The following is an 18,589-nucleotide window of genomic DNA, read 5'->3' as shown; positions in this document are numbered from 1 at the left end:
TCCTAGATAATTAAGCGTCTGACGCCAGTTAACTTTGGGAGCCTACATTTAGCTGCTTAGCCATTTCAGTGGTTCTCAGTTGAGGAAGTTGGCTACTCTTATGAGTGGCCCATTTAAGGGTCCAGTATTCAATATGTATACCGGTTTCTGAAGCGAGGGTGAAGCAGATGCCCAAATTTCAGAAGCATATAATGTAACCGGATACACTGTGGTTTGTAGATATCTGAGAGTGGTTGGAGCATCATTAATATGAAGCAAGTGCCGTTTCGCTCTCCAGCGCAAGTGTCTTGCTTTGCCCTCACTCCAATACAGCGAATTGTCTTACAAGGAATTGACGGATCCCTTTTTCACGCTGTTGCCAAGTTCGTCTTAGTCGAGGATTTCGTGGTTTTTCTCCCAAAAAAGGGTTTTTCATCCGACTAAACAAGCAAACTGACCATAGAACACACAGAATTAACAGACGATATACTGAACGCTCATGGCGTTAGTTATCTTGGAGGAAATTCAGAAATAACGGAAAAGTAGATGGTTGAGTAAAGATCAGTTTACCACTGTAATATCGAGATCAAATTCCGAAGGAAAATACAAATAAAACAGCAGACATTTTACTTTTTAACACTCGTTATAAATGTTCAAGCCAAAATAAATCCAAACACTCCATCACTGTATTGTTGTTGCCTTCTTCTGTTTTTTTCTTTTTTTTTTTTTTTTTGCAAGTGCTGCCTTCTAGGTCCTTACCAAGCAGACCTACTCGAAATTCTAAGCACCTATTAATAGTGTTGCAAGCTTTTGTAGAGGATGGACCCGAGGAGGTGAACCTACTTATTATCTTCCGTTAAAAAAGGCGGAATTGATAAATACCTACCTACGATCGGCCGCATGTGCCAGCCGTGGGAATTGCTAGTGGGCAAAAATGTGCCCGGTCGCTCCATTTAGACGACAGAGAGGATGATGAGAGACTTAATGGGACAGTAACTGTCGACTCACCTGCCCTTGCCGATAATGTAACTGTGTCAAAGAGAGAGGGGCAGATGAGTTAGTGGAAACGACACGAACTAAATGCCCCCGAGGTGAGGAAGAGATGGAGGGATCCATAAAAAAAAAAAAAATCCTGAAAATCCAGCAAATTCTTCTAATTCCGCTTTTGAGGTGAGCTAGACTTTAGAGGGAGGGACAAGGGTCCTTTTACTGAAGATTTGAAAGCTTGTACATTTTCGTACTTCGGTTCCTATTTCACTCTACGGAATGTCATTTGAAGCAACTGACCTTTGCTCTCATGACCAAGGCAACGTGGTCACGTGATTCTACCAGTATACAAAACACGAGCAACTACAACCCCACATAAACCATTGATAAGATTTCTTAATTTTTTTTTTAACTTGTACCTCTTTCACCAATGACCTTGACGTAAATTTTAATGACCTTCACTGCGAATGCTGAGTATTGGCTGTAAGGAAGTGCAGCGTTCAACCTCGCATACGATTGACAGGATGATGAGCAGCACCTGCAGCGTCCATTCTAACCCGATGTCCTCCACGAGGAAACTTTACTGGTTTGATGCTTCTCCGAATGGGTTAAGTCAGTCTCATAATAGTGGCCATTAAAACATGTGGGGGTGGGAGGACCAATGTCATGTTTTTCACGGTTCAGACTTGTAATTTATGCGACATCTGAAGTAGAGAAGAATTAATGTCAGGTGATTTACGTTGCTTTTTCAGGTGTGGGTGAGTTGAGAAGACTTTTCTAGTTCCTCTGTGCATACTAAAGAAGGAAGAATCCCTCATACTGCTGAGAATAAAAAATTTATGCAAATCTTTATTTCGACGTTTCTTTCATACTTTTTGATTCTTCTTCTTTTTTTTTTTCTTTTGATTCGATATAAGACGTATTTCCCAACTTGTTGTGCGTATCCATCTATTGTTTTAGTGGAGTTTTAGTGTAAATTGCGAGTTCGAAGTCGATTTTCTGTTCGCTGGACGAAAAACTCGAATTTCCGGGAGGAAAAAACCATGCTACCCTCAACTGAGACCTACTAATTCAGCCACCTTGTGAAAAAGATCCATAAAAATTCCTCCCGTCATGGACAGGTCTCAAACTGCAATATTTTACACCCGGTGTGGTGAAGACGGCGATTCTACCAACTGCTACCCACGAGGGCAGATATCCGGCCATGTGTATATTAATGTGGGTGTATGTCATCAAGGCAACAAGGGCATGGAGTGTCAGTATAATACGCGAGTATTTTCTGTAGGTTTGCCTGCATGCTGGATGAAAACCAAGCAACCGCACCAGAGCCCATTTAACTCGACCGCAGCACGAAAAAAGCCCATAACAAATTTGGCGTCATCAAAAAGTTCGAGAACTAAACTAATATTTGGGAAATGTAAATAATGAACGTCACCAGCTATTCGGATGGATCAAATTCAATGTAGTGTCCTGTACACTGCATACACCAGTTCCAACGCATCCGTAACATCTGAAAGTTTCAAGGCTTCTTTTAGAACTGACAATAGTTTCTGTATTTGTTATGAATTTCTTCAGTAAAATCTGTGACCCTTAAGAGGGAAACAAAAAAAGAAAGGACCTAAGTGTCTCTTCTTCCAAGTTTTTTGGCAATATCCATCATGTTACCATAGAGTTTGTATTTTTTTTTTAATTTTTATTAATAGGATTTCAGGAAAGCTTTTGATACTGTTGCACATAAAAGAATGCTGTACAAATTGGAGCAGTGTGGCAATAAGGGCAAGTTGCTGCTATGGATAAAGGGATGGTTGAGTGGTAGAAGACACAGAGTGGTAATCAACGGACATTGCTCTTCGTGGACTAATGTTATTAATGGAGTCCCTCAGGGTTCGGTATTGGGCCCATTGTTGTCTTCTATATTTATCAATAATATTGATGAGGAATATCAGACTTAATGTCTAAGTGTGCAGATGATACAAAGATTGGCTAATGACAGTAATGATAGCATGCCACTCCAACAGAATCTAGAAAAGTTAGGCAAATGGGCTGAGAAATGGCAATTTAAGTCTAACACTGACAAATGCAAAGTACTGCATATGGGACACATTAGGGGGCACAAATTCAAATTGAGGAAGGATGGTTGCAGAATAGATGTGGGGATGTTTGCCTTTAGCCAGCGGGTGGTTGATCCGTCTGTTGTTGCGGGGGTTGATAGTTTAAATAAATTTAGGGCCGAACTAGAGAAACTATTGGAGGGGATGAACAGGTGAAATGGGAGATGGGGATTTTTTTTGGTTGATGCTGTATAAGCTTGCTTTCTTGCATCATTTGCCACTGCTAATGCTATTGAAAACTTTTGTAAAAATACAATAACAAATATTGGCACCATTTTTGTATACCCTTCTTTAACAGCTCCTTTTTCAAAACTTTTTTAAACTGCTGTTATTTTAACATTGTATAATTATATTACTTAAAACTAAAATATTACAGCAATTATATGGACTTCTTATAAAAATAAAAGAAACAAAGCTAAAAGCTTCCTGTCTTAAGTTCAATAAATCTACTTTAAATCAAATCTGAGTTTAACTAAAAGTTTAAATATATAATAATAATGAAATAAATATAATCAGCAATATTAATTAATTAATTAAGTATAATAATTAGTACTAATTAAATTAATATAATCTATAATTTAAAAGACAACTAAATATAATTAAAAAAGGTATCAATTTTAACCATTAATTCGGAACTGATGGAACCAAAAACAGTGCTGGAGCACTGTTTTTGGTTCCATCAGTTCCTCTCCCTCATTTAAAAGTGAACTATTCTCGTTGAACTCTGGTCTGCGATGAACTCTGCCCACTCTTGGTTATAACGACAATCCGCTCCTCTGCTCCGAAGTCACGTTCGCTCAGGCTATCCTTTCTACGGCGTTTATGCTTAAGTTGCCTTTGTTTTCCGACACGCCGCCAACTTTGGCGAATTCTTCCTAAACGTCTGAGAACTTTTACAGCGTCACCGAAACGGTCCGCCCGACTGAGGGGGGGGGACAGTTTATTCGTTCGTTACCTCGTGCAGGAACTTCGGTGCCACAAACTCATGACAGTTATTTGAGCGGAATGCGTGAAATGTCAGTCACAACGTACCCTTACTAGAAGACCAAGAGAAATGGCACTTGCTTGCAATGAGGTGTAGCATTCATTTGGAAAATGGAGAGCCAATCTCTGAATACCGTTCAAATTACCAGAAAAAAATGTACCACTAAAAATTTGGTAAATTGTTTGGAAGAATAAGATGCAAGGAATTCATTCATCTTTAATAGCCTGGATCTTTTATGAGCACTTACAATTACTATACTGTATTTGTAATCGATATGGTATTTAATGATGTTTCTAATTGCAGTGTCATTATGAATACCTAGAGGTGGACTGGATTAGGTCGTTTTGGATTAGCTTCAAGTAACTTAGGAAGTTTGTGGATCTACTGGAGGAGCAATAATAAGATTAGTTACGGGCGCAAAAGGGTAATCTTACCAAGAAAGACTTCAGCTCTGCAAGTTGCAGCCTCTAGCCACCGGCGAGAGATCTTTAAATGGAATGAGTAAATATTCTTATGCTGGCAATACGCATGAGGGGGACAAATTTAAATTGAAAAATGGTGGTTGCAGGATAGATGTGGAAATTTGCTTTCAGCCAGAGATTAATTGATTGTTGGAACAAACTTTCATCTGGGGTTGTGAAAGTGGACAGTTTGAATAAATTTAAGGAAAGATTAGATAGATTATTAGAGGAGATGGACAAATGCGGAATGCTTTTTTTTTTTTTTTTTTTGTGGTTGTACTGTATTAGCTTGCTAGGGTGTATTAGCTAGGGTTTTGTAGGTTAACTGTGCGCCGTAAGGCTGGTTTATACAGGGTGTTTCAGTTAAACGTTTCAGAACTTCTTAGAGGGGTAGGGTACATCCTGACAACTCGAAATCATATAGCAATGTGGGGTCAGAAATGCTTTCCTGAAGCGGTGTTGTACACAGAAGCACCATAAAAAGAAAAGAGACCGTAAGTGAGAAATCGTTTTAATAATACATGAAAAGAAGCAAAAGGTACATGGATTAAAGTAAGTGTTCGAAGTTTCTTCCACGGGCTACAATGCACGCCTCACATCTCCGACGCATGGACATCCGAACATTCTGGAATACTCCAGGCGAATTTCGAATTTCTTCGGCAGCTACTGCGATTCTTGCAACCAGCTCCTCAGCATTGTCAACAGGGGTGTCATAAACTAGCGATTTCATATGACCCCAGAAATAAAAATCAAGACATGATAGGTCGGGTGACCGAGCAGGCCAACGCACGGGACCACCACGTCCGATCCACTGTTGACCAAATGTGACATCCAGGTAGTTACGAACATCTCCGCTATAATGGGCAGGGGCTCCATCGTGTTGGAACCACATTGTCTGTTGCGTCGATGCAGAAATCTGTTCATCTCTCAAAAGTTGTGGCAATACTTGCTGCAGAAAGATCAAGTAGATAGGTCCGGTTAGACGACACGGTAACAGGTAAAGTCCGATGAGGTGATCTCCCATAATACCGGCCCATACATTGACCGAAAATCGAATCTGTGCTGCACGACGTCGTATTGCATGCGGGTTCTCGACCGCCCAGATATGGTCGTTATGCGTGTTGAAAATTCCTTCCCTTGTGAAGGATGCCTCATCGGAAAACAACACTTCAGCAGGAAAAAGGGGATTTGTAGCACATTTTCCAAGGTACCACTGTGCGAAAGCAATACGAGGTGCATAATCCTCCGGTTGCTGTGTCTGGACACGCTGCACGTGAAACGGATGCATGTCTTGTTCTCGGAGAATCCTCCAGACGCTGCAATGGGAAACCCCGACTGCGTTTGCTAGACTTCGTGTACTCGTTCTTGGATTCCCCTGTACATGCTGCAGCACATTCTGTTCGACGGCTGGAGTCCGTGCTGTTCTTACCCTGTCCCTGTCAGCTCTTTCAAATGAACCTCTCTCAGCTAACCTCTGGTGCAGTCTTGCAAAGAAATTATGACTGGGAATACGCCTCGTCGGATATCGTTCCGCGTACAAACGCTGTGCTGCTGGCCCACTACAATTTGCAGCCCCGTACGCCAAATGCATATCGGCTAACTCTGCGTTCGTATAATCATCCATCCTACTAACTTGGCGTTCTTGTTCAAGAAATTCGAAATTCGCCTGGAGTATTCCAGAATGTTCGGATGTCCATGCGTCGGAGATGTGAGGCGTGCATTGTAGCCCGTGGAAGAAACTTCGAACACTTACTTTAATCCATGTACCTTTTGCTTCTTTTCATGTATTATTAAAACGATTTCTCACTTACGGTCTCTTTTCTTTTTATGGTGCTTCTGTGTACAACACCGCTTCAGGAAAGCATTTCTGACCCCACATTGCTATATGATTTCGAGTTGTCAGGATGTACCCTACCCCTCTTAGAAGTTCTGAAACGTTTAACTGAAACACCCTGTATACATATGTGCGAAATTAAAAAAAAATTGGTAATAATCCAGTTTTCTTTAGAGGCTTGTTGCACAGTAAATCAAGAAATGTAAATTAGTGAGAAAAAAAGTACTTCAACCTGCTTAGAGTGTAGTCTACCTATAATTTCATAAAGTATTGCACTCTACGCAGGTTGAAGTGCTTATATAATCTCAATAATTTCCACTAATTCAGTTCTCCATCTGACTGCTATGATGGGATTCGAATTCTGAGTTTCCTAAGCACCCATCTGGTTATCAGCTCTGTTGGGATGATGTTGTTGTTGTTGTTGTTGTTATTTGGTTTTTAGGAGCATTAGCAACTAAGGCCATATTGCTCCGGGATATGCGGTGGTCATTCCCTGACCTTTCCGCATCCTCTGTATTTGGTAGTGACGGGCTCGAACCTGTTGGGATGAAAATTTAGCTTTGTTAAGGTAAAATCACGTATAATCAACCTGATATATTACTATGACGTGGTCACATAGGAGTTGAATGCAGCAACGGTTTTGACATTATATACTTGGACATGTTGGAGAGACAACTTGTGTGATCGAGATCAGCTAATCACACAAGTTGTCTGTCCAGCATGTCTAGTATAAAGTTTCGAGACAACAGGAGTCCCATAATGTTTTTAATACAATGTCAATATATACTTGGACGTGATCAAAATATTTGACACAGTTCCTCATGGAAGGTTACTGTTCAAACTGGAGTCTACTGGCTTAGAATGAAGGACAAGAGACGGACAGTTATAATAAAATTCAAAACAATCATCTGCTTCCTGTTCTTTAGAAGTCCTGTCCTTGGTTGTTGTGGGGTTTTAGGAGCATCACAGCTTAGGCAATATTGCACCGTATATAATTGCTTGTGGTCTGTGATGGATTTGCTGTTTGCTGGACAGTGAACATCAGTTTCCGAGAGAAAAACCTCGCCTAAGACCGACTAACTTAGCCATTGTGAAAAACGCCCATAAAACATGCTGGCGTCATTGACGGGATTCGAACTCAGGTCTTTTCCACCCAATGTGCGAAGGATTGTGAATACCACTTGTGCTATCCAAAAAGGCAGTTCTGTCCTGAAGAAGAACTATTAAAGTCATTCTTCAGAGCGGGCCAGGATTATCGGAAGGCACTCTACGTTCTGTACTGGGCATCTTGTTTCTGATCTTGATTACATGGACGAACGAATAAAAGATATGATGTTGAAATCTGCAAATGATATAAAGGTCAGTAGGATGGTTAACGATACCAGTCAGCCTGAGCTACTTCAGAATAATACGGACAAGCTTGATGGATGATCGGAGAAATGGCAAGCTATATATGAGAAAACTCGAAAGTAACATATACACTAATTTTGGGTAGAAGAAATGGTCTGAAGAAATGGAGAAACAGACTTCTGTGTTTTGATACAGTAAGACATGAAGGTTGCATGAAGTGTAATCAGGAATTAAGGAAGGCGCATATCTTATTAATGACTGAATGTACTTTTGCATCTAGGGAGAAGAAGGTTTTAGTTCCGTTATACAAATCATTGAGACTGCATTTGGAATATTGTGTTCAGCTTTGATGGTTGCATTTAAGGAAAGACATTGAGCTCTTTGAAACGGTCAAAAGACTGGCAACTCGTCTAAGAATAGAAAGGTGGAGAGATTAGAAAGGTGTGTGGTTACAGAACTTGGAACCAAAGCATCTCGAAACAGGGAGTATCTGACTGAGGTGTATAAGACACTGATTGCGGGGAAAGGTGTGGGGGATCAAACTGAATTGTGTAGAATTTCCACATTGAATTGGAACGCAAAAATCAAGGCAAAAATATAAACTATTGGTACATTGGATCTTTGAAAGTTTAGGTTTTGTTCAGCGTGCTGTTCGAATAAACTACCTTCCTGGGTAGTTGAGGATGACAATCTGGTGAGATTTAAGGGAAACTGGAAGAAGGCAGTTAAATGGATAGCAGTGAATACGCAAATTAATTTTAATATTAAATTTATTTGTCTTTAAGTCCCTTTCCTCTGTTAGGCCTGTCATCCGAAGGTATTTCAACGATGGTGTTCTAACAGCAGGTTCGATGTAAAAAAAAAATCATTGACACCAGCAATGGGGGGAAGTTTAAGGAGTAGCAAGAAGATATATAACCTCATCATGTCCTTGGATTTGCAGCACGTGGAGATATGTGACCAGCGGAACGTGATCGTCATACTCAAATGTTTCTGGTGCGAAGATTAAATTTTTTTTTGTAACGAAGAGGTAGGAAAACTTATCGCACTGCACTCTATGAAGCCTTTAGTGAAAATTTATTTTCTAATTCCTGTTCGTGTATTAAGAGATCCGAAATAATTTTGATTTTTCATTTCGTTAACCTCTTTGGCATTTCTAAAGTTAAATATTTAATCAGAAGTGGATAGCGCTACAGTGCCAGTCCACTGGGCAATCATTGACATTATTAGGCCATCGCAGAATATACGCACCCCGTCAGTTAAACAGGATAATGAACCTCTACCGGATCGCCAGTCAGATGTCAATCGAATTTCTACAATAGTCACTACCCGACACATGATACAAAGTAAGACTATACCCCGTAGAAGACCTACTAGGATACAGATAAAACCATTATCCATAGGGAAGATTTTTATCAGAATGTTAGGAGCATACGAAATAAGTTGGACACATTGGAACAAATGCTCTTGTCACGGTCTGCTGATGTTATCTGTCTCACCGAGACCTGGCTCCAGCCACAACAACAGTCTATAGTCGCTGCTGGATACAAAGCCTACTTCAAATCCAGATCTGTAGCGAGGGATGGAGGAGTAGCCCTGTTTGTACATGACATAGCACTTCAAATAATCTCGGTCGCCTACTCGGATTCAGAGCTTTATGAGGCATTACTTGTCACTTTAAAAGTCCACACAGCACTTAGATATAACAGTCGTTTACATTCCACCTGTCCCTAGTCTAGAAATGATAAATAATGTAGTAGACTGGCTTCTCAACAAATTACATGTGTCAGCCACCCATATAGTATGTGGAGATTTCAACCTTCCACCACAGCTCAATAACCTGCTGGGCACCATGTTAAATAAACTACAGCCATGCTCCATCAAATGTTCTTTCCATTCGATCATAGTCCAATTGCAATGCTCATAATGCTACCGTATGTGGACTTCAATGCCAAGGAAAAAATTAAGAGCCAGCTTGTCACTTCGCCAGCCTTTCTTGACCCAAATAAATGCTTATATGCTGCCAGCTGTATCCCGTGGGAATGTCTACTCAAATGCGAAGCCTTATTTGCAACAACTCTCTTAACCAGTTGGATCAACTCTATTACAGAATTTGCAGCTTCAAAAGTAGTAAGGATATCATCAAAATCGAAAACCTGGTGGAAATCTAGCCTAATTGCATTGTTTAAACTAAAGCAAACTTTGCACAGAAAATGGAAACTGTCTAATGACACACAAAATAGAATTAACTACTCGAGGGCCAGAGCAATATTTAATAGGGAAAAATCTAGAGCAATCAACCGCTACATGAAAGACACACTTGACAGAGGAAAGCTCCCTCGTTGCACACATAAAAGTGACACAAATCAGGGGCTTGACAAAGAAGCGTGGATGGACCACATTAGCAGCAGTCCTGACGTAGCCGAGTGGTCAAGCGCGAGAGTGCATAGCACGTGTTACTTGAGTAAAAACCGGGGTTCAAGCCCTTGACTACTAAATACGATAAATATTTGTATTGACGATTTATTGTAAACTCTACTGACTTGGTTGTCGTGCCGGAGTATAAACAGAAAATTAGATTCCCCAGCATATATCATGAGTCTGAAGTCAGCGAGTTTGAGTGGGATCAATTTGTTGACAATGAGATGAAGTCTGTTCTTATCACTAAAGAAGCACTAATACAGAGTATTAACTCCCTCAGGGCAACTAAGACAGCTGGAGTTGATGGAGTCCCCCACTTCATGGTAAAGTGTCTCAGCCCTTAACTAATTGAACCACTCCAAGCAATTTATAGCTCTATCCTTGCTTGCCGAGTTTTCCCCGAGAACTGGAATAAGTACGCTGTAATTCCAATGCCGAAAATTACAAAGCCTAACCTTGTGGAGTACTAAAGGCCAATAACCTGTTAAAAGTACTGGAGAAAGCTCTATTGCCAAAGTTGTCGAATCAGATACTGCCTGGGCAGCCTTAACAAATTCATTATTCAATAACTGCAAGATCAACAATTACTAACCTCCTCACAGTTCAAGCCGCGATACTAAATGCTTTCCAAGCCAGAAAGGAAATTGCAATAATTTATGCCGATATAAAAGCAGCCTTCGATAGTCTGGATGTACAAACTACATGCCTTACTTTGCCTTTAAGGCATGCCTTTGTACATGCCTTACTTCATCTGCTTCAACACGTCTTCCAAATAAGAGGAAATTTGCTGAAGTTCCTACAGGCCCTACTTACTTGTCGGTCCATTTATTACCGTACAGATAGTCAGATCCTCCAACGCCAACTCCATGCAGGAGTTCCACAGAGTGGAGTCTTATCTGGACTCCTCTTTACCGCCATGATGATCCCGTTCTGAAAGGGTAGGGATGATGTATCCAATTATGCAGACGGTATTAAGATCCTAACACCCATCCAACCGTCCATGACCAATAGGGCATTGTGTGAGGAGATTAATTATAAGCTTCTGAACTTATTCGTGTACGTAGACAAATTTGGCTTGGTCCTAAATCCACAGAAGACTGTAATCATGGTGTACTCGCTCAAAAAATCGCCTACACTCGTACACCCGAAACTTAATGGCAAACCTATCCCAGTTGTTGAGACGCATAGAGATCTGGGAGTAACATTTGATACGAAACTTACGTTCAAGTCTCATATTGACCTGATTGTAAAGAAAATGAACTACTTACGTTGGGCAACAAAACATCATCTCTTGCACGTGAAACAGACTACAACAACCGCACGATATTTAAGAACCACAGTGTATTCGGCCATTTTGTATGGCGCCGAATTGTGGGGGTCAGCCACCCCTACCCACATTAGGAGAATATATGCGAGTGAATTCTGTCTGCTGAAGTGGGCAAACCATAAGCACCATCTCCCTCAACAGTTAAGAACCACACAGCTCTCTGAGCAGCTTAAACTGCAGCGTTTGCCAGACATCATTGCCTGGAAACGATTAATAACCACAATCAAAATGATGACTGGCACGATATCATCACCATGCTTCTGGAGCTTTGTGAGTGGCACATCCCGCCATCTGCATTAAGAGGCACAAAATCTTTGAGAATGAAGATCAACAGATTTAAGATGGCCAACAGGTTTATACCCGCCAGTGCGTTAGAATCAATTCAGTTCCTAACACATATCGGAATTGACCTACTAAGGCTCAACAGGTTTATACCCGCCAGTGCGTTAGAATCAATTCAGTTCCTAACACATATCGGAATTGACCTACTAAGGCGCATAGAAGATTCGAAATATAGGAAACAAACCGCAGTGTGGTTCGCTGAGGCTACTGTTGCCTAGTAGTTGTGTGAATTTCTGTCAAGAACTGTGTGTACGCAATTGAATAATGTATAACTCGCACAAGTTGATTCAGTGGAAGTGATGTTAAGATGAACTTTTGTATTACAATTGCCAGGACTGTAGACAGAAATGCAGTGATGAGTAATGCAGTTTATATTTCATCTTTTCGTGTATATTTAACCTTTCTTGTATATTTTAGACATTCTTTTATTCACATTTTATGGTAATCCCCTGGCATTTTCTGCCGTGAAGGGAAATTGTCTCTTACCAATGTACACCTATATTTTAAATTTGGGAGGACAAATAAAGATTTATTTATTTATATTATCAATTCAATAGTAAACTTCCTCTCTAGTTCAATGAACGACTGTAGTGTGAGCCTCCCTTCTCTCCCACGGACTTACTTGATCAATTACAGATGCATGACAATGTATCTAGCGTGTTGGGGGGAGTGATCCCTCATAGTGTGAGGGCTCATCCGATCCTCATTATAAAAAAATATGAATTGCCTAATGAAGTCTTGGCTTTAAGACTTAGGATGACCATTCCATTTTTTAATGAACTTTTGAGGGAAGTAAAGTACAAACAATGATGGGATGAAAACCTTTAGGTAGCACTTGCACGTTGTTAGCAAAGCCGTTTTTTTTTCGGGAGAAAAAACCATTCTACCCTCGCCTGAGGCCGACTAACTCAGCGCCGTTGTGAAAAAGGCCCATAAAAATTCCTCACATCATCAACATTACTCGAATTCAAGTCTTTTCCACCCGGTGTAAGGAGGATGGCGATTCTACCAACTGTGCTACCCACGAGGGCAATCTTCAGTTGAATAACCACATAAAGTGAACCTCTATTCAACTTCCATTATTATTAATAATTGGTCATGTTGGAGGTAAAGATGCAGAAGTCGTACAACTAAACAGCGATTTCTCAGTGATTCAGTCTTGGTGTCCCCATTTCGGGGTATGTATAAGTATGACTAAATCGCTAAGCAATAAAACTGTTCAGAAAATTCACAAAAGGAGATAATAGTCACCTGAGTTCCAATGCAACATTTTTCAATGTTATTTTTCAATAAAAAAGATTAATATATTTCAGTAGAAGTACCCGCCAACCTCAGTAACCTCTTGCCCTCTGCTATTTTATCAATCATCGAATTTCTACGGGCCACCCATGTGGATGTTGATATGCCAAACGTTCGCAAACTATTAGATATGTTATCTAACGTTTGTTTCTGTCTGTTTGCACAACCCTTCAGTTATATAAATACTGTAAATGGAGGGAATTTAGGTAAACAAACAAAGGGCAAATGTCATCTCTTGAGCCTGTGCTCAACGTTGGAGCGACGAGTTCCCTGAGAAGAGGGTGGCGTAGAATCTGAACTTCAGAACCTAAAGTGATGACTTCATTTAGGGGCGTTTTAGAGCCATTTCGTGTTTACAATTTATTAGGATCAGAACGTGATTTTGCTTGCTTACGTTCCAAAGGCATTTAAAGTGGTGAGTAGAAATAGTAGTAGAATTCACCAAATTCTCTTTAATTAAAAGCAGAGGTTAACGGGCGATCTCAAGCATATGCAAATAACATCCCAGCATGCTTAGCGTCATGTCTGTAAAGGCAAACTCGGTCTAACTGCATGTAATTTTATTGGTCTGAAAAAAAAAACAAAAACAAAAACATTTTTTTTTCGCTCCCTGTTAAAATTCAGAGTGATTCTTGTAGATTTGACGCTGCTGAATTCAATTATGGCAACCACATTGCTGTAACACCCACAAATTTTAAGGAAGAAAGGATTAAAGTCAAAAACCAAGTTTCTAGTAAAAAAAGATTTCATACACTGTATTTCAAGAAAATGTTACATACAGTACAGTACTAAATAGTGAGCAATGGGTTCATTATGTTCATATTCTGTTCACAAAAATGTTTATCTGATAACAAAACACTTATTTTGTTGTGTTTTGTCTTTGATAATCGTCCATTGGTGTCTCCCGTACGAGATTTCAACTCTGCCAACGTATTTGGACTCCATTTTCCCTGGTATCTTTTTTTCCATTTGAAACTTTTCATCGTGTTCATCGGAGACGGCTCCCAAGTTTTCAGGAAAGAAGTCTAAATGGGGAATGTAGGAAATGAAGCTTTAAAGACACGTTGCATCCCAATTCTCCCTGTAAGCTAAAATTAGCTCACCCACGATTTCATAGTAATTTTGTGATTTCTGATTGCTTTAAAAGTTCCGGCAGAAGGCGTTTTCGAACGCCTTCCAGGCTCTTATTTTTGTAACATTTAATTTTTAAGTGAATTCCTCACCTTGGAACAGCAGCTTGATTTGAGGACCCACAAAAATTCCCTCTTTTGTCTTGGTCTCACTGATTCGAGGAAACTTTTACTTCAAATAGGAAAATCCTCCTTTTTTGTCCATCGTTTTCACAAATATTTTTATCAAACCTAGCTTGATGTCCAATGGAGGTAAACAGATTTTTGACTTATCCACCAAAGGAGAATGCGCTACATTTTTCTGGGCTGGTGTAGTTTCTGAAATCTGGCTATTATTTTACCTGTAGTGGCAATCCTTTGCTCGGCTGACCCACTCACATAAAAAGCAGCAGTATTTAGTGTATCCACCTTGCAACACAGTTAGCAATGCTACCACTTTCAGCACAGATATTCCATTTGTATTCTTGATAGCATATTTTTTGCAAAAGAACCTGTAGGTTCTTGTACGTTTCCTTTAAGTGAACTTCATAGACCAATGGTATACATGGATACTGACTTCATAGACCAATATACATGGATACTGATTTTCAGTAAAACTGCTTCCAAACTGACCTTGGCTGAATAAATGAAAAGCCTCCACTGGTCGGGGACGTGCTCCAAATGTAACTCTTTCATTAATTCCTGGACATTGTTACAATAAACCAAAGCACCATCCATGGAGTAATAGGTCGTTATGTTAGATTGCCTCTACCTATAAAAAGACACCTTGACACCCTTTTAAAGAAGATTCCACTGATGAAGCTGTGATCCTAGTAATTGAACCTTGGTTTTGGAGAGGTCCAAATCTCTGACCAAATCGTTCAATTCTGCCTAAGATGCTGCTTTGCAGTATCAGGTGCTGCTTTGCAGTATCAGGAGTTGAAAAGTCTGTATCTATACTCGTTCTTAGTTCTGCATCTTTTGTAGGCTCCTTTTCCGATCCTAGATCACAGTCAAGTCCAAGTTTCGGCCACTAAAGACAGCTGAACTCGTTGATATTTCACGTCATCATTTGCAGTAAGCAACAGTGGGCGAAACCGTATGCTCCAGAATTGAGACGTTCGAGCATTAGTGCGATGGACGAAGCGAAACCGGCTCGTAACAGCTGATTAGTTGTGCATGGATTTCAAAGCGAGAAGCCAATTTCACCAAAACATTTATGTCCAGAGCATTATAGGGCTAGATATCACAGTCGAGTTGCGCCTTCACAAGCCACTCATCACAGCTGACAACGCACATAATGGTGCAAAGAACACAAGCAGTGGACTTTTGAGCAGTGAGGAACGTGATGTGGTCCGACGAATCCTCCAATACTTTGTTTGCAGCAAATAGACGAGTGCACGCATGGCGCCAACCGAAGGATGATTACAACTCTGATTGCCTATTTCCTATTGTTAAGGGTTCTGTAATGGTGTAGGGTGCTTTCTCGTGGTAGACTGCTGAAATGGTGGTAGACTGCTGAAAAGAAAACCGGTAGACTGCTGAAATGCCTGACTAATTTATTTCATACCATTGTTTCCTAAGATGTCAGATTTGGGTACTCATTCCGTTAGAAGGCAGGGTTGATGCCAGTCTCTATTTAACAGTCCTGAGTGATCATCTTCATCCAATGGTGAAATATTTCTTTCACGAAGAGCGCTGTCTTTCAAGATGACAATGATCCAATTCGCAGAGCACAAGTGGTCACCCAATGATTTGAGGAGCATGAGAGACTGAACTTTTTCACATACTATGGCCATTGCAGTCAGCAGATCTAAACCCAATAGAAAATCTATGATCACGTTTCTTTTGGTTGAATTGTGTCGTATTCTTCCTACTGACTTTCAGACCCTGGTAGACTTTATGCTACGACGTATACAGGCTGCTCTGGACTTATTTGACAGTCCTTAAATGGTGTTCTCAGATGTCAGTGTCCTACACATTTAAGCTCCTTGTTTGCTCTTAAATTCAACTCTGCCCAAGGATGAAACTTATCACAGATGTATGGGCCATATTGACTAATATCAGCGGCGAAACTATACCACTGGGCTAACTCCTCAGAATAAATTTTCTGTTTATACTCCGGGACGACCGTTTGGTCGTCCCGGAGTATAAACAGAAAATTTATTTTTTATTTTAACCAGCAAAAAGCCAAGGGTATGATGATTTCTATAGTATGGTTGTTAAAAAGCACAGGAGAGGTCGTTCATAATTTGTAGTTTCGCCTCTGACTAATATGTCAGGTTATTAATTTGTACCAGTTAGAAGATATATTATTATTATAATGGCAGTACCAGTTAGAAGAATATAAAGACACATATACCCAATGAGACTAGAAAAAGGACTTAGATCCCTCAAAAGGGGTGCGAGTTAGTTGGGGGGATGCGTCCGGGTATCATACTAAAAAGGGCCCTAGATAACAATACAGGGACGGTCCTCAATCCCGGAAAAGAGAACTCCTATTTGCCGTCCTTTACCCCAATTTTTTCTCGTATATTGAAATCAGCCTGATGACTGATTTCATCATAGAAGTCCGAAACGTAACCAATTTTATTCGGGCTGTCTCGGGCTAATTGTTTTTCCTTTCATACCAATAAACTAAGTGAATATTTCACGTGGTAAAGTGTCTTTTATTAAAATCAAAATATCAAATTGCATATATAGTAGACCCCCGATTATTCATGGGGGAATGATTAACCAGAATCTCTATGGATGTGGATCTCTACTCGGCTGCATGGAACAGTACAAGAGACGCCGCTCTCGCTGACAAGATGATGCTTCAAAATTTACGTTGTACCATTCGCATATATATATATATATATTTTTGTTTTATCTTCTTTCGCTGTAATATACGTTTATAAACATGAACGTGTGTATAAATATAAATTTACGTTTTTGTAACAGCCATCCCAGATAATCGGGAGTCCACTGTATTTGAAAACTAGAGATTGCACTCGTAATCCTGCAGTGCTACATATTGAGAAAATTAAAACGTAGTGCCAAGCTCAAAACCCCTAATGAGGCTGGGATAAAAAAAAAAAAGTGTTGAAAGGAGAGGTGGGGGGGAAAAGAGGCTTGCTGGACTTTAATTTGCCAGAATGATAAGAAAACCGGTAGACTGCTGAAATGCCTGACTAATTTATTTCATACCATTGTTTCCTAAGATGTCAGATAACTCCTTGGAACACAGAGCTGCCAGACAAAACCGGGACAGTCGGAGGGGATTTATAAAACTTTTTCTCTGTCCCCGGAGAGTAATATTTTGCAAGGGACAATGTTTGGGGTGTGCGTGGCCACGTTTCTCGTGACTGCGTTGTGTTAAAACATGACGTTCTTTTGATGGATGAGATGCTGATAAGAGCGACCCCTGCCGAGTGATTAGTGAAATGCTGTAGTCTGCCCACGCTCAACCATCTGGAAGTAAGGTGAAGGGGACACGTCACACCTTCTTGGAACTGCATCCACGCTAACCGGAAGGTAGAGAGTTAAAGGCTTGTGCGTGTGGATTAAGACGAATGCAAGCTAAGGGGCGGGCAGCGAAATAATCACAAACGATTCTTCTGCTATCAGATAGTGGCAACAGTGCCGCACTCTTCGGGAGCCCAGAACCTGATTGGAAGCTTATTCGGGATTTTCTTTTTTACCGAGAATGCTACAGAAATGACAGATGAGTTCGCCCCTAATAAATAATTGGGGTTAAATATCTAACTGAGCGACAAAAGCTTTGATGGCTCTTTTTTGATGCTCCCCACAGTTGCAGAGAAATTCCTTACATGGCTGCCGAGCACGAAATCGCTATAGAAAACCGTGGACGGACCTCCCCACTTCGTAAGCACCGAGTGAGGTCCAGCCGTAAATTATTGTCGTAAAGGCCATTGCCTTTAATTGGAATCAAAGAAATTGTAGATAATTCCCAAATCTCGCTGCGTGGTTGGCTCTTGGCCGGTGCAAGAGGTGCGCTGCATTCAGCCCTCGCGCTCTGGCCGGCACCCACTTTCGTAAATGAAAGCAGAGAGTTTAATTTAAGTTTTTTTTTTTTTTTTTTAAGACTGGAACGTCAAAAGTAAGATGGTCCTCACCATGAAAACATTCTCAGGTTTATTATAAGCGTACCTTGTACAATTATAAAGGTACAGTTATTTTTACTGGAGCAAAATACAAATTGGGAAAAATTACATAATTTTAAATATACTTAGACCTAATTAAGTTAAAGCAAACTCAATTGAATTAAATTATACTGATCTTAATAGTCAGCCGTGATGCTCAGCTCCTTTTGAAGTTGGAAATGAGACTTACATGTGAAAGAGTCCGAAATCACTATTTATGAAAAGTTAAGGTCGACATC

The 18,589-nt window shown here is 40.3% G+C and overlaps 1 protein-coding gene across 1 annotated transcript in view; it reads left to right on the top strand.

Moving 5' to 3' along the window:
- LOC150079940 (ankyrin repeat and BTB/POZ domain-containing protein 2) overlaps positions 1-18,589 on the top strand; it is a 166,696-nt gene that overhangs the window by 13,086 nt on the left and 135,021 nt on the right. The window lies entirely within an intron of this gene.

This window comes from Mastigoproctus giganteus, chromosome 10 (assembly GCF_048544385.1).
Source record: "Mastigoproctus giganteus isolate SK-2022 chromosome 10, ASM4854438v1, whole genome shotgun sequence".
Taxonomy (NCBI): domain Eukaryota; kingdom Metazoa; phylum Arthropoda; class Arachnida; order Uropygi; family Thelyphonidae; genus Mastigoproctus; species Mastigoproctus giganteus.
The sequence above is the reverse complement of the archived record's forward strand: the minus strand, read 5'-3'. Positions and strand labels throughout refer to the sequence as shown.